At 39.1% G+C, this 15,974-nt stretch overlaps 1 long non-coding RNA gene across 8 annotated transcripts in view; it reads right to left on the reverse strand.

Moving 5' to 3' along the window:
- LOC311420890 overlaps nt 1-15,974 on the reverse strand; it is a 114,138-nt gene that overhangs the window by 5,033 nt on the left and 93,131 nt on the right. For 3 of the 8 annotated variants that reach the window (XR_014684595.1, XR_014684596.1, XR_014684597.1), the window contains 4 exons: nt 12,403-12,526; nt 9,360-9,477; nt 6,666-6,791; nt 4,738-5,326 (listed from right to left, as the gene is read on the reverse strand). This is a non-coding gene — a long non-coding RNA (uncharacterized lncRNA). Of the gene's footprint in view, nt 1-1,776; nt 1,893-2,769; nt 2,867-3,402; nt 3,514-3,617; nt 3,727-4,737; nt 5,327-6,665; nt 6,792-9,359; nt 9,478-12,402; nt 12,527-14,423; nt 14,443-14,656; nt 14,737-15,974 lie in introns of those variants that run through there. The other 5 variants (XR_014684592.1, XR_014684593.1, XR_014684594.1 and 2 more) reach the window with 5 other exon arrangements.

Here is a 15,974-nt window from a genome sequence, read left to right on the forward strand (position 1 = left end):
ACTTTTATCCTCATCCCTGGTTTTTAAATTAAGTACAATCAATTCTGTTTCTCTTGTTCTTTCAAATAGCAGCACCACAATCCAACAACTGCATTGTTGGAGTTCACAATGAGAAAACAGGCCCAGTCCAAAGGCCTTAAGGGCCCATCTCGAACCAAATCTGAAAACCCTTTCCTGCTTAACACTATGAGATACTGAAATGCTTTTGTGTTTTGACAATTCCAATCTGAATTCTTGGGCTTGTTTGTGCAGACAAACTGAATCAACAACTCAGAAATACAAAAAATACTGAATTTTACAGTTCTTGTCCTGTAGCAAACTGCTTCTTGCAATTAGAGTGATTTGATTCTGGTTGAAATGAGAGGCCAAATCCCGAATTACAGGATATGGATACTACATATTTTACCTGAAGAGAGAATGTCTTTTGTTGCTAATAACTTGCAGTAGGTTTTGGATAGTAAGCATCACATTTCCAAGAGCTCTGAATGCACGTACACACCCTTAATGTAATTCCGAATGAGATAAAAAGGAATCCCTCCAGGAGCTGCTGCGTGGTTCTGAGAGCTCCACTTAAAGGCAGAGAGATTCCAAAACACTTGTTAGGCTCCTTTTTACTCCCGATCTAATAACAAGAACTGATTAAAATTCAGTCAAGTTAAAATGTAACTTTATTTTTAGAATATATGAATTATTGCATTAGGTGGGTTTCATCTGCTAGTGTATTGTAAGTCAACGGTTAGCAATGATCCATAGACAAGTGAAGTAAATAATTTTAAGTTCAGATTTGGTTCATAGTTATTAGTATTTTGAAAAAGTTGCTTGTTTTATAAAGACTATACATACTACTTTGTAAAACATCTGAAATCAGTTAGTTTTACCCACAATTTATTAACAGCATTGAAATCAACATTTTTATAAATCAAAATTGTTAACCAGATCCCAATACTGAGATAAATTTTATTCTTTAAATGCTTCTATATGCAATTCTTTATTTAAAAATAGTAATAATGAAGCAGTCAAAATGCTGTCCTGCAGTAGGACAGCATTTTAACTGTTAAAGAGCATATTCCCCATGTTATTTTCCACTGAGAAAGAGTTTTGAGGAACACTTTCGTAACTCAGGTAACAATAAATCTTTGGATTTCTTTCTTGAACAGAATGGAAATCAACTCATTATGTTTACCATTACTCTATGCTCTTCACAATGGCTGCAATATAAACTTTCTCCTGCAGTTAATGAAAGACATTTTCTAAAATCAAGTTTGCAGATTGTGAACAAAGTGCATTGATGAGAAAGTCAAACTTTTATGGATCTTGATTCCTTGTCATTTTGCAAAACTTGTTCCTTGCTATAGGAAGTACAGAGCTCTTTCTTACTTCAGGAAGGCTAGAATAAGGACACAATACATCTGTATGAATACACATATGCACATGAACACTAAGAGATTTATTTGGTTCTCTAAAGCATCTTCCTCGGTAAGCTGCATAGATTTGATATCAAGTGTTTAGACACAGACCATTTGTACAATTTAACCTTCAGTATTTATACAACTCTGAAGGGAATTTGGTGTATTTTAATGTCCCACAGCAGTACATAAAAGGAATAAAAAATGCAAACAGTGGCTAGACGAGCTTTCAAGAAAAAATAAAAGTAGACCCTGTTCTTATGTTACTGCATAATGGTGTGTAAAATGTACTCCAATTTTTTGGTCACAGGACAGAGAGTGCAGCATGAAAGCAAGAATATTAATCACATAAATTTTGCCTATCACTTGCCTTGAAACCTTCATATGTCAAGCAGAAGTTTAATGCTCTCCCTAGTGATTTTTTTCCTCTTCTTTTCTTTTTGAAAAAAAGCACTTTTCATAGCAGAATACCTTGATTACCTACTCCTGTGGGAAAAGGAAAAAAAAAAGCCTGAAGGCATGTTTAGTTAAACTAATGCATTGGATTCATTTCTTGGCTTAAGAGTTTTCTCATCTCCTCTTCCTTCTTCAATAGCTTCTCTTAAAACTACTATAGCACAGGATGCAGTCTAAAAATACATAAGTCAATCCATTAGTTTCTTTGCCACACCAAGGACATCTTTTATAAAATAAATAACTATGACTGGATAAGAAATGATGCTGTTTATTATAAAATACTTTATTTCACCCTTTGTAATGTTTTCTGAAGCTAGCTAATAGCTGTAATTCATTCCTTTAAGCAGTTGGATTCTTTTTCAGCTTGAAAACAGTGCATTTGTAGAAACACTCCTAAACTTCTGAGGATCATCAGCTAGCTTTTTAAAAGATTTTTTTTGAAATGATCTAGGAACCCATCTTTTGCCACTTTAGAAAATGCTGGTTTACAGAGTAATTACTTCGCTGTTTCTGAAAGGTCTTTTAAGTTGTCAAGTTAACCATGTAGAAGGACTAGTCATTTCTAAGATTATAGGTCAATATTAAATAAATACACTAGATGTTTTCAAAAGGAGGCACGGTTTATTCCTTAGAATAGCTAACATCAGACTTTTAAGTCACCTGTTGAAAAGGCACCAACATTAGGTTCCTACTTAATACTATATGAAAATCCAGTACTCAAGCTAAGACAAACCGCAACTCACAACCTACAACGTGACTGCTACTGCATGAGGACTTTTTGACATAAGTAGGGGTACTGAGACTTAATTTCTGCAAGGAGAAAGAAACAGCTTCCATAGAAACACTCCCTGGCTGCATGCCCACAGCTGGACAGGAGAGCCAGAAGGATGCTCTGATGTTCACATACCCATCAGGGAGCCGGGGAAGCGACTGAGTTCCACACGTGGGCACTGACTTGAAGTGAGATTTTGTCAATCACAGTGTAAGCAGCAGGCAGCAGACACCTAAAAAGCACCAGTAACAATTGTGAAGCTCTGCCTAGGTTAGCACGCCCTGCTCCTCCGGAGAAGGGTTGAAGCAAGGCAGGCACGCTGCCTCTGGCACTCAGCTGCCTCAAGTACTGCTCCACAGAGCCCGCAGGGTGCAGACCACCCTGCAGCCTGTGTGGGAAGTGGGAACAAAACCACTACTCCACCTCCAAGGGACATTTTGAAGATAAACATGCTGAGAGGCACTCAGGAACAGCTTCAAGTTCCTTGCTCCATACCCTGACCAACAGGCACAGTGCGCACACACACACACCCTGAGGAAGCAACAACTTGCTGCAGCTACTCCCTCCTTTTTCAGATGGACAGCAGAGGCACAAGGTGAGAGTGACTTTGCTCACTTCCTCAGGGGCTGACTTACAAACCTTTCTGCCCTTTGCTAAGGATTCGATTGCAAAGTAGACATCAGCCCCTGAATGTGACCGCACAGAGGCTTTCTGTCCAGGTATTATTAACCATACAGAGCTGAAATTGAAAGCCCTTCACGCAGAAAATTCAAAGTACGAAATTCTTCATTCATTTCAAAGCTTGTTTGAATTACAACTTCTTTAAATAGAAAGTAGGCTTCTAATCAGGTCGCAATGAAATTTTCATTTCCTGGAATCCTATCATTTAGGAGACAAAAATCTCTTTTTATTACGTATGCCACATACACTGCTTTATTTTCTGAGTACCTCAGCCTGGGTCAACTAATTTAGTCAGCACTTACATAAAAGTCAGCCACAGTTCAGGTCTCAGTCCTACCCTGAAAGCCAGACGATGCCCACGTTATCAGGAGCGCATGACCAGGGGGACAATGTGAAATCATGACTGGGTCACTGGGGAAGGAAAGGAAGGAATTAAAGAGGAAAATATATTCAAAGCAGAGATCTAAAATTTAAAGAATCAATTCTCTGTTGTTTTGGCCTTACACGCTCTTTGATGTAAAGATCTTTTATAAAGCAGGTGGTGGAGGTTGTCACAAACAGCTAAACATTTTGACGGTGCAATTTTTCTTCTAAAATGTAAGGCTAGCCAGTGCTTGCACATACGTTCTGTATGAGCTGGAAAACAAAAGCATGCTTTTACAGTTGAGAGCAGCCAATTTTCTCAGTCTGAGGGGGACTATTATGCCTCCATGTTATAGCTCCTCAAGACCCTGAGTCATTCTTGAGGCACATGTTTTCAAAGTAGGGCACGCAAAATAACATGGCTCTAACCAGTTGGAGAAAAGATTCCGGGAGGCTTAAAATAGACTCTTCAGTCATAGAAGTGAAACGAGGACAGGTATTAAATAAACAATGCACAGAAGGCATGAGCATACAGGCCATGTTAAAGATGACACAAGGAGGACGGAAAGAAAACAATTCTGCAAAACTTTTGAAGAAACTTGGAACATTAAAAGACTTAATCACAGTACTTTAATCTTAATATTTTTAATCACCTCCAAGCACTCACAAAGGTGAGGACTGTGACTTTGGGGGCATAAGTGGAATTACTGATTATAGAAGTTTTGCTCTGTTTTGGCACCTGGGTTACGAATATGTTGTGTTTTACAGCTGAGAGGGGAACATCTGCCTGCAGATGTCAAGAGGCTATGAGTTACACTTCCTGCATCCTCCTCAGGTGAAACACAAAAGTCATTTCCATGTTTGAAGGGGCTGGATTAGAGTACTTGAAGAGTGTTCCTGTGAAAGACCTTAGCAATCTCAGAAATCCAAAACACAACAAAATCCATGTGTTGCAGGACAGCAATCCATCCCCCATCAGACACTTCCAATACTAATACTTGGATGGCTGATGTACCCTGTTAGCATCCTAACCCATGGATGTTATAGAAAACTACCAAATTTAAGTAACAACGATTCCATATTATTTTATTTTTTTTTTAAACAGATAGAACAAAAATGTCTGGTTTATTTAAAAGACATAACTATTTTTTGGTTGTTTGCAAAGAATTTCCAGCTCTTTGCTACAGTTAATAAGAGGAAAAAACAAAGAAAAGACACGATGTCTTGTACTTCATAGGTACAGGTTTAAACTCCTAGTTCTGCTGCAGATCCATCACATGACTTCAACCAAGTTGTTTAATTCCCCTCTTCTTCAAATTTCTATTTGATCAAAGGGAATAACAGCTTTGCTGTCTCCATCTTATTTGTCTTCTCGGTCGAAAATGCGATGGACCCCTAAACTGCTGGGGGCTCTGTCATGTTAAAAGCATTGAAATAACATCTACTACTGAAGAATACTAGAAGTAAAAATATTTACATATTCCCCTGCCATCATGCACAGCTGCGGTTGAGAGATTTGTCTCCAACACTGCAACAGTTGAGAGCCAAAAATCTTTCTTTTAGTGCGAGCCCCAGATTGTTACTTTCTCCAGCAGGATATCAGATCATCCACACGCAGTTCAGCCATAAGGTCCAACACCACAAGATACTGGAATAAGAGGACATTGGCAGTAGTGAGACATTCAGAACCTCAGAGAAGAACATTCAGAGCATGGCAAGCAAGGGTTTTACAGAATGAAGCAGAGCTGTACGCTGGTTTTGTGTTTAGCAATATGACAGATAATACCCACGAGGAGCATATTTCAGTTTTCTTGTAATCAAGCTGAACAACAGCACTTAACTTAATTCATGCAACTGCCATACCCTGATAGGAGATGTCACAACAATATGAAAATGGAAAATCTGATTGCTGAAAAGAACAGTTAGCAATAACTTTCTAAAAATAATACCACTTTTTTAATTGTGCTCTCATTTAGAAAAAGCTAATAGAGATGTAATAAATTAGTCTTCAACATCCTCCCTATCCTAGGGAGGTCTACAAATTAGCTGTCTAATCCTGAAAAAGCGTATTTTCAGGTTAGGAGCTGACACTACAGGTCTGTCTACCAGACTGGTGAAGCCAAACAGATGACCTGGATCACTCTCAGAAGAGTTGGAACTTAACCAGGAATTTTTTTTTCTGTATGTCTGTAGCACTTTTGCTGTCAGTTTAAAACTACAATTCAGTTTATTTTCACACATTCCCCACTAAGCAAGTATTATCCAAGAATTAAGGAAGGTTCACTCTCTCCAGAGGAGCCACTTCTCAATCCTGAAACATGCCTTCTGAGGCAGAGTTTGAGGACTTCCCAGAGACCATCCATAGGCACAGGAAGAAAAGGGAGCTGAATACCAGTCCCACATTGGCACTGACTGTTCCTGTTCTTAGTGATTAGGGTGTTTAAACCCCTGGTTGATCTCAGGCCTTAGTCACTGATTTTCATAATTAATCTCTTTCATTAAAAATCATAATTTGTGTACAAATTGCCTATGTGTAAAGCAAGATCACACAGAAATGAAAGGCAGCATTTTATTTCATGCAGTTACTCACATGGAAGGCACCAGACAACAAATGTTATCAGTCAAATGTAATTGGGATAATCTCACTTAGCTCAGCAGTGTGTCAAAACATCCCTTTGACAAAACAAGAGCCCAAAGAAACAAACCAATTTACAACCAGGAATAAAAAAGATTAATCACTCTAAGACAGAGGAAGAGCTAGGTAGGCAAACATTGTACAGTCATCATAAAACATGTATAATAATGCCATGAAATAGAAAATGACTAAATTTATTATCTTTTTCTACAAACTCTTCTGTTCATTGAAAAACAGAGTTCCCATTATACTGCATGCAAGAGAAAGCAGAGAAAATTGGTTTTAAAAGGTTCCCCACATGCACCAATTTCTACAGCAGCAGACATACAGATTTACCTTCTGCAAGCCTTACCTTGCTGGCTTCTGATAATTAGCGTAAGCTGATTTTCTCTCTCCCTGGCCACAAAGCTTTTGGTTATTTGTATAAATAGGAGCATTTTCAATCCTGCACCCACTTGACAGCAGTTTAGGTAGCTAACTGTGGATATCAGAAAAAAGAAATAAGTACTGTGGTACACATTCCAGTCTCTAACACAATTTAAATAGAGAAACCCAGAACTTATGTCGGGTACCACGCAGTATCTTCTATTAGCATCTATTAAATATCTCAAATACATCCCATCTAGTGTCTTCTCCATTTCCAGTGGATAAATATGGCTTGAAACCATAGGCTGTGCTTTTACTTCTCTCCACCTTTCTGCCGATGCTCGGAGAGTTGAAATAAGGCTTGGTTCACAGTTTTGAAGGCATGTGTACTCCCCTTGCATCTTCTTGTTTTCCATCCCCAGGTTAGCCAAGCCTCACTGGTTTCCCTTTGTCCAGGATCTTGGGAGTAACGTGAAGCCCAATGGATTGAAGAGAAGAGAAAGGGTGGGAGCCTTCGAGTCATTCTATGACAGAACAAGATGAAAACTGGGAATATTTTAGAAGCTTTACTCACAGTTCCTCTGTGTTTCTTGTCAAAATGCTGAGAAAATAATCATGTTTTCTGCAATAAATGGCATTCAGTGACAAACAATTGGAAACTGGAAACACACTGACAGCCAACTTTGAAAGTATGGTTTTTGAGTAGAAAGCAAGCTATGCTTGATTACATCAGCTACATAATAACATTTGTACCTATCCTAGAGTTTTTCCTACACAAACTAACTATCTGAATCAACTTGTGCAGATCTTCAAGCCATTGTCATCCATCCATAAAGGCTGCAACTCCAAGGGGCTTTGTCAAATATAATTTGATTGTATTGCACATTAGCCCCACTGTCCACCTGGTCCTGCCTTAGACACATCAGATTAGATTGCCATATTTATCAACAATTATTCATTAACTAACTTGGAACAAAATACGGCTCACTAGAAAAAAATAAAATGGCATTTTTTTGTGTATAAATGTGTGTGTATATATAAAAATAAAAACAATTTGAAAATGTTTTTACTTACCTGAACAAAATCACTACAACAAAGTTTTCAAAAATTCACACTGTCAGAAAACATTTTAGTTTAATTATACAGAAATTAGCACAGGAAGCATTGAAATCCTTGGCTTTCTCTTGGGGCTATACAAGAGTCTAGAAGCTGGAGAAATAGTTCCTGTATCTATCAAAGGACTTGGATTAATCAACTCATTTTTCTGTGCCTAAAATTATTCTGTGGTACTTGCATCTTTATTATCCGAAGTCCACAGATAAAACACAGTGCAAGGATTAAATATTATTAGCAGAAATGAAGAAATTGCACACAGCTTCCACTCTCCCTTGTCCTGGTTTCAGTTAGCACAGAATTAATTTTCTTCCTAGTAGCTGGTGGAATGCTGTGTTTTGGCTTAGAATGAGAAGAGTGCTGATAACACCCCGATGCTTTAATTGTTGCAGGGCAGTGCTTATACTAAGCCAAGGACATCTCAGCCTTTGCTCTGTCCTGCCAACGGGCAGGCTGGGGGGTGCAGTAAGAGCTGGGAGGGGACAGACCCAGGACAGGTGACCCAAACTAGCCAAAGGGGTATTCCATACCATCTGACATCATGCTAAACAATATATAGGGGTGGCTAGCCGGGGGGGGGGGGGGGCCGGACTGCTCGGGGTTAGGCTGGGCATCGGTCAGCGGGTGGTGAGCAATTGCATTGTGCATCACTTGTTTGTACATACTATTATTACTTTCGTATTATCACCATTGTATCATCATTATTATTATTGTTATTATTATTTTGTTATTTTTTTTTCCTGTCTTATTAAACTGTCTTTATCTCAACTCACGGGCTTCACTTTCCATTTCTCTCCCCCGTCCCAGAGAGGGAGGGGGGAGGGTGAGCGAACGGCTGCGTGGTGTTTAGCTGCCGGTCGGGTTAAACCACGACATCCCTCTTCTCCTTTTCTTCAGAAGCGTTAGGGGTTTTTTTCACCTGGTGTTTATCAGAAATTACTATTAGCAGACACGCTTCTCTCAAGCCATAATTCTTCGGTTCAATACTGTGCACTTGAAACTCCCATTCATGTCACTGGGAGTTTGGAGACAGCAAGTGTTATGACCTTTATTATTGTCTGTCAGCATGCCAGAAATACTAGTCCCTATCACTGACATTGAAAAAATAACTCCATTACCTAGGAGCAACAGAGGGATCTCATTCTTTTTTAGGCTCAAGTTCTAGGAAGAGATACCAGCATTTATTCAGTACGTTTTGAGAATCATAGGAGAAAATGGCTTATGTATATATATTGTTCATGTAATACCTCAAACTTTTCATTAAAATAAGGATCTTATGATGCCAGGTGTTAAATGGCAAATTTCAAATATACTACCTGAATACTGTGGCCAAGATGTGGACTCATTTATTTCGATAAGCCTCTCTCCCTAGAGCAAGCACTGGTGTGTGATGCAATTAGAACAGGCAATACCTGATACCTGATATTAATCCCCCAACGTGCTCCACTCTTCCTATGCAATTCTGTTTCACAGAAAGAAATCCCTCCCAGCTCCTTGAAGTGCTACCAATCAGAGGTGAAACCCAGGGAAGATGACTGTATCGACCCAGATATAAATTGATGCTTACCAAATTCTGCCTCCTAAACGCATGTACACATGCTTCCAAATGAATGTTACAGCCTCAATTGCATTTATTGCAGCTCATAAAATCCAAGATGTATCCATTCTGAAATATTATTTTAATCCTATTAAAAAAAATCACATTTTATTCTGTCACAGGGCAAATATACCAGTGAATGAATGATTTTTGGACTAAGGCATCTAGCTTATACTTGTGTTTGAACTGACATCCTCATACCACACAGTACAAACTCTAAATAACCACCAAACTTCATCAGTTTCCCCAAGGATATTTAAAATTCTCACTTTAAAACTGTTAAGATTTTTAATATTCTGTGCATTGCCTCTTTTACAGCTCCATGGAACTATTATTATTTCAAAATATTAATAAAAAATTAACACTTTTCTGTTTTTCTTCAAAGACGTTTCTTGCCTCACAGATTGTGGTTTCGGTTTTTCTTCTCTAGTATACGGTTAATATCCAAGCAACGTGGAAAGAAATCCATCAATATGACTGGAGGCCTCCGAGGTTTGGTAAGAGGATATTGAACCTCTCACCCAGAGGTCATTGTTCCAGTGTGCCCTTCGCTGGTTGCAACAGAAATCCATTACCACTGAGGGCTCTTCAGTGGTCTGCAAACCTGGCTCTTTAAAATTTAACTTCTCATGCAGACAGAGGAAATTTGTCCGAACAGGACCAAATATCCATAACAAAAGTAATGCACTCCTCTTGCTGACAAGTAAAACACATACTCAGAAATAAAATTTAGAAGTTCTTTTATTTCTGCCCTTGTCTGTAGCTCAGGAAAAAATAGCAGTGCTCAGTAGCTAGAAGTCTCCCTTAGCACTTCTGGGGGAAACCAGAAGAGAGTGGAAATTGCTGCTGAGGTATCTTCCTGCCTACAGAGAGAGTCCCAGCCCAACAGGTTGAGATGAAGTAGCAGAACTACTCTCAGTTAAGCTCAGCCTGCTCCATGAATAAACAGAATTTCAGTCTCTAGGGCTGCCAGCCCAAGACTTCTCATAAGCCCTTAATTCTTGTATAAAGTACAAACAGACTTACTTTACATGAGAAGTGCAGGAAATAAGTGATGATTACAATGCCATTGACTTCGGAGGATGAAGATTAGGGCCATCATAAACTGCTGATATCCAGGTTCCAGAGACACAGATCAGCCTTGACAAGATGTCTTCCACTCATTAAAGCTCCATTAATGAAATTCCAAGAATTTGCCTAATGGAACTGCACAGATGTCACTGTTTTCTTATTATCTCCTCCCATGCGAGGATCATAATCCCAGAAGTCTTCCCTGGTGCTTTATTAACTATCTTGAGTCAACTACATGATGGAATTTGAGAATTGTTTGTATTCCAACTTCCTGAATCTTTCTCACTTTTGCTGTCTGTCAGATGTCTCTGTTGCTACCTGGAAGCAACATAAGTCTATAGAAGCTGAGAATTTCCCTTCCCTCAGGATTATGTCCTGTAGCTGCATCTCAGAGAAATAAAGCTCCCTAATTGTGCATACTGTTTATTTGAATAGATTTGCTCTGTGAAATGAAACGAGCATTGCAGAAATATCTTGAACACAGCTCTACAGACACTTGAAAGTTTGAATCAAGTTGCTGAGGCATTAAAACACTGTGAATAGCATATAACAAATCACTGGAATGGATGTTTCCATTAATCCTGGAAATACTTAATTTTTGGCAGAAAACTTTTCAATACCCTCAAGGGTTTGTCTGTTCAAACTTCAGTGAAAACCTTCACTATAGTAACAGAATTCCATGGGGAACCCATAACATTCTGCTTTTAAGAGCTAGGTAAGAGAGGAAAAATAAATCACAATAAATAAGAGAAAATATTTCTGAGTTAATTAAAATGCTACTATTTAATGTACTGATTTAAGTCAGATGGGTTTGCTTTTTTAAAATATACCCCTTATAGTTATAGGCTTAGAAATAATTAAGATCAGTTTGTGAGTTTTATTTAGAAGCAGATGCAACTGAATATATAAATGATGAGAAAATCACTAGAACAAGTGGCTCTCACCCTATCAGCAGTTCATAGTATATTAAAAGCTGGCTACTGCATTACAGTCCTCCCTACCTATTTCCTTCCTAATATACACAGAACTAGGTTGGACACAACATCCTTATACTAACAAAGAAACCATGTGATTTCTCCCTATTAATTAAATTCATGTTTTTAATCATATCAAACATTTATTAAAATACAGAAGAAGCTCAAACTGCTTATCATAAAGATGAAGATTTGTTAAACAGGTTCAGCTAATAGCTACTATGTCAGTTATAGTATGAGGAGCAGCTTATGGGTCAGATCTTTGACTAAAGTAACTTTTTAATGAATTTGTTGGATTTTACATCATGGGAGAATCCGTCCATCCCCTCTGTTCCCTGGGAGCCATTTCAATGCCACCTGCCTCCTGCCCTTCTATCCCTGTCCTAGAAAGATTCATCATGTCATTCTCTCATGTATCACAAAAACCCACCATAACAATTTGCCATTCACTGATGGAGCATGTGTCATTTGAAAGGCTCTCAGCTTCTTTACAGAGCATGGTTTATGGAATCATTTTGCTCACAGGTGAAATACAGCCAGCTCTGGAAGGATATAGAGTGTGTATACACATGTATATATATATATATATATGTATATATATATATCCATATCTATATATGGATATAGAGGATATACACGTGTATATATGTACACACACACACATATATATATAAAATAGCAGACAACAGCTACACAACACACTGAAATTTAAGAGATGAAGAGAATACTCCATACATTTGGGTTTATGGAAGTAAATCATGCCAGTCTAAACTATTTCATTGATAGCAGTCCTATAAAAAAGTGTAATAATGGAAAACAAACTAAAAAATACAAGCAAAAAGAAGTTGCTCTTAATCTGGCATCAGAGGATCCCCATGATGCTGTACTGGTTTACACAGTTTTATTTATCCTTTATCTGATACCAGAATAAGTTTCTGCTTTAGATGAGCCTTTAAAGTAACAAATACCTTAGGGAAAAGAGAGTCTTATTCTCCCATTGTGTTGTTCCCACTATATTGGGTCTTCATTCTTGGTTGGCAGCTTGATAATACCACAATAAAAATAGCACTTCAGGGCTGGGCTTTGTGATTCCTGTACAAAGAGAAGAAATTAATGGTTATCTTGTTTCAAGGTACCACCACTCTTCCAGCTGAGCAGCTCAAGTTTTAATTGCATGGCACTCACAGCTGAGGCACAGAGCATAGAGCATATAAGCAACATTCAAAGCTGCCTACTCAATGGGAAGCCTGTGGTAAAGCCACAAATCAAATTTATTTCTCCCACGTCATCGTTCAGTATTCAAAGTCATCTTCCCAGTCACTGTGCTACACTGCACAGTGAATATAACCCAGCACCTAAGAGCAGGTACATAGCAGGACATGGTGCTGGTGGGACACACCTGATATAAAGCCAAACTATCTGCCTTGCTTCCTACTCCAGTGTTTTTCTCTGCCAGACTCTCATGCAGACCCAAAGTTGCTTAAGTTATGAGATTTGACAAGTCTTGCCCAAGGTTGAATGGGTGTCTGTATTGATTCAGTTCTCAGACATCGTGGGTTTTTTCTGCAAGCAAATTTTATTTCATTGCCCGGATCGAACTTCTGCTTGGGACTTGGTGCAACATAACTGATTCTCAGAAACCAGAGCCCAACTCAGGCCCTGCTGACTGGCAGCCAACCAAATGAGTGCTGCTTTGTACCGAAGGGCTGAGCTCCTGGGGTTTGATCAGAGGAAGAGCAGGCTTGGCAGGGGGCTCTCTGTTGGTTACCCTGCCTCCTGGATCAGAAATATAAAAAGATGTTGCCAGAAAACCATCCAGCTTCTTCCAGTCTGCCAGCGTTTCCTTCTTAGGAACCACGTATTATCTCATTTCAGACTAGCATGTTAACTCTGATCAGCCTGATTAAATTGATGCCTGAAATTGCAGGGCCTGAACATCTTAATGGTGGATCCACCAATATTTCTCCACTGTGTTTTCCCAAAAGATACATATATGCAAAATAATAATAATAGTATCCCTCTCTCTCTATACAGACCTGACTGTGACATTTTTGTGAATACTGGCTCTCCAGTGTCAGCTAAAATCCTACCATAGCAGTTGAAGGGGAAGCTCAAATGCTTTCCCTTTCCCTGAAGCCACTCACAACTCTCTGTATCCCATTTTGTCATCCCCGAGCAGAATACTGTCTAGGACACACAAAATTTTTACAGGGTACTATTTCCTCTGTCTGCCCCACAAGGCAGGTTTACAAAACTTTCTGAGCAGAGGCCCAGGCACCAACAGATCAGGGCATTATAGGTTTTTCCTCCTCACTAGATTCCTCCTAAGCCACCACACCAGCTGATAATCAGCCTGGGCTGTTGATATGCTCAGCACATTGTACAAGATGAAGAGCAGCCTTTTCTACCACGCACACTTTGCAGAGCAGTCAGTCCTCTTTTAGTATGAGTCACTCCATTTGTTTAATGTCCAAACCAAAACCAAATTCAACTATCTTAATCATCAAATTTGTCACTTTATGACTGGCTGATCTTCTACCCAATCTGTCAGAGTCTCCTTCGCAAATAACACAAAATATCTAGTCTGTATTTTGGGAAGAAAAAAAAACAAAAAACACACCATGCCCCCCCCATCCTAAAAAGCCACCAACTTTAAACCCCTCCATGAGCTACTGACATGTGAAATTGTACTCTGAATGCAACAGACAGCCTTGCATTAAACCCAAAGGCTCTCTCATCATGTACAACAACCAAGGCGACTTCAAGGAAAACAAATAAATAAACTTTCCCAAAACCAGAGAAAATTCTTATTAGATTAGTTTTCTGAAAGTGTTGGCTACCAGTCCCATACATAAAAATATCTATTTCTTGTTCTTTGTGGGTGACTTTACTAAATTCACAGATTGCTTTGGAGGTGGTCCTGCATTGCTGGGTAAACATTCTCCGTGTGCAGGAACAGATTGCACAGAATTTTGGGAAGAGCACTTACCCTGAGCAGATTCAAAACAAGGGGTGACAGCACAGATGATTAATGTAATTGCCACCTTCCATCAACACTCATGCTAAGGGAGGAGCATAGTCAAATAAATGTGCAAGTGCCAAGAAAAACAGAATAAATGCACCCACTGGTGCCTAAAAGTTTCATTTATTAAATAAACAAGAAGGCAGCTTCTGCCTCATTTCCAAAGCAGTCTGCACAGGCAGCACCAAAACAGTACCTACCTGCAGGTAGTGCTGGGACCCACACAACAGCCAGACTCAGGCAGTAGGCAGGGTGGATCCATTTAAAACTGGAAATTAATTTGCCAGGTGAGAGCCCTCATCTGCAGCAAGTTGCTAATTCCCCAAGTGCCAGCCACAAAGACTTTGCAGCTGTTGAGCCTAATCTCAATTTAGTGAACAAATCTCTCCAGCGCTGTGTTGCAGATCTCTTCTTTTGGATTTGGCGGTGGTGCCAGGACTGCTTGAATCCACCATGTGGATATTGGCTGCCTGGCACATACACAGATGAGTTTCCTCAGAGGCATGCCAGAAACAAATACATTGCTTCTCAGTCTACCACCTTTGGAAAAATTTGCCAGGCTCTGACACAGAAAAATCCTTATTGTAAAAATCCCTATTATACTGAGCTTCCTCTGACTGAGCATCCATCAGGAAGTACCCAGGTTTGTTTTTTTGTTGTTGTTGTTTGTTTTTTTGTTTTTTTTTTTTTTGATCAGCTTTTCAGAGTATTTTCTTTGTTGGGCACTTTGGTTAAATCCAGGGGTCTCAGAAACCTGAGTAGTTTTTTCCCCAGAAATTTCAGAAAAGCCTGAGGAGGTTGGATGTCCTCATACGAACATAAAATTCTGCTTGGCTTACCTTGCTCCTTTAGAAACTACAGCCTATTATTTCCCTTGCTTTATAGATGCAGTCATACTTCTCAAAGAGGTTCCTGTAAACTTTCAGGCACTTAAAGTCAACAGCACCTCAAGGTCTCTTATTAGCTTCATGCTTTCTGATTCATTCTCTTCCATTCGTTGATGCTAAACTAATACGGGCTCCATCCAGTACTTGAGTAATTCGCTGATCTTTTGGTGCTGTGCGCTCCTAACAGATTCTAAGTGCCAGAGTTTCAGCTTTTCTATCCTCATTCCAGACCTATTTGACCTGAGAACCTTGTGAGAGCAATACCTAAACTCTATTATTTTAAACAATGCCCTGAATGTATCTCTTCTTGCTGACTGATTAATTTTGCTTGCATTTTCCTGACTCTTGTGTCAAATTGCAATCTATTCCTAGGCAATGGCCTTATTTAGCCTTCTTTATCTAATAAGAAAAGCATGTTCTCTGAGCCTAACTTCCTTATAATTTACCCATAGATGCTGATTCCCACATCACCATCAATGCTGATGGAACTGCCAAAGGGGTACACAGAGCAGTCTCATCCCCAAGCTGGTGGCATTTGCTCTTTATTATATAGCATATAATAGGTTGTGATACTTTTGTAAGAAAGATTCGATATAAAAATAAATAGTTTGGTATATGCATAATTTAATTT

This window comes from Aythya ferina, assembly GCF_964211825.1.
Source record: "Aythya ferina genome assembly, chromosome: 18".
In the NCBI taxonomy this organism is placed as follows: domain Eukaryota; kingdom Metazoa; phylum Chordata; class Aves; order Anseriformes; family Anatidae; genus Aythya; species Aythya ferina.